Source organism: Myotis davidii, unplaced genomic scaffold (genome assembly GCF_000327345.1).
Source record: "Myotis davidii unplaced genomic scaffold, ASM32734v1 scaffold904, whole genome shotgun sequence".
Lineage (NCBI taxonomy): Eukaryota > Metazoa > Chordata > Mammalia > Chiroptera > Vespertilionidae > Myotis > Myotis davidii.
Window position 1 is genome coordinate 163,515 of NW_006295888.1, and position 943 is coordinate 164,457.

Genomic DNA, 943 nt, shown 5'->3' on the forward strand with positions numbered 1-943 from the left:
TGGGAGAGAGAAACATTGATGAGAGAGAATCATTGATCGGGTGCCTCCCACAGGCCCCTGGACGAGAGGCGGGGATCGAGCCCGCAACCAAGGCATGTGACCTTGACTGGAATCGAACCCGGGACCCCTCAGTCTGCAGGCCAAGGCTCTATCCACTGAGCCAACCCGGCGAGGGCGAGAGTTAATTCTCTTAGATGAAGAACTTTATGCACTGCAAGCTCTTAATAACGGTGAGTCTGAGAAGGTTTGAGATATTGTGTACAAATGCCCTGATCGTAGGAGAGGACGCAGGAGAACCAGAGATGAGCAGCGAATGCAACGTTCAGAGTGGAGTTCATGCAGATTCTGAGACGGAAATGAAATTCCCAGATGGAAATGGATAGGGAACATTGAAGACAAAAAAGAAAGGAAGAAAAGGAAAAACAATTAGAAGTGAGAAGGGAGGAAAAACAGTTGGATTAGGAAGTGAAAAGGACCAGATTCGAATAATGAACGTGGTGAAATCAACGTGGATGAGCAAGACGCAAACCAGATGAATGACACAGCAGTGAGCACCAGGGATTTTGGGGGCAAGAGTTAAACCCATCAAATACCACAGCGACTGCCACTCGGATGAAGAAATTTCATTCAACCCACCGTGCAAGGCCCCTCTTCCATTCAGAGGGCTGCTCCCAGCCCAGTACCAGCTAAGACACAGAAACCGCCTCCATTCCCCACCTCACCCCGCCCTGGTTTACATACTTCCTGTTCCTGTGCAAACTTCCTCTGCAGGGTTTGTCATCTACAAAACCTCTCTCTCCTTGCAGGGAAAAGGTCACCGGTTACAACTGACTTCTTTATTTTTTAAATATTTTATTGATTTTTTTTTTTTTTTACAGAGAGGAAGGCAGAGGGATAGAGAGTTAGAAACATCAATGAGAGAGAAACATCGATCAGCTGCCTC

At 47.2% G+C, this 943-nt stretch overlaps 1 long non-coding RNA gene across 1 annotated transcript in view; it reads right to left on the reverse strand.

Annotated features, from left to right (window-relative positions):
- Window positions 1-943, reverse strand: part of LOC102761517 — a 54,807-nt gene that overhangs the window by 21,806 nt on the left and 32,058 nt on the right. The window lies entirely within an intron of this gene.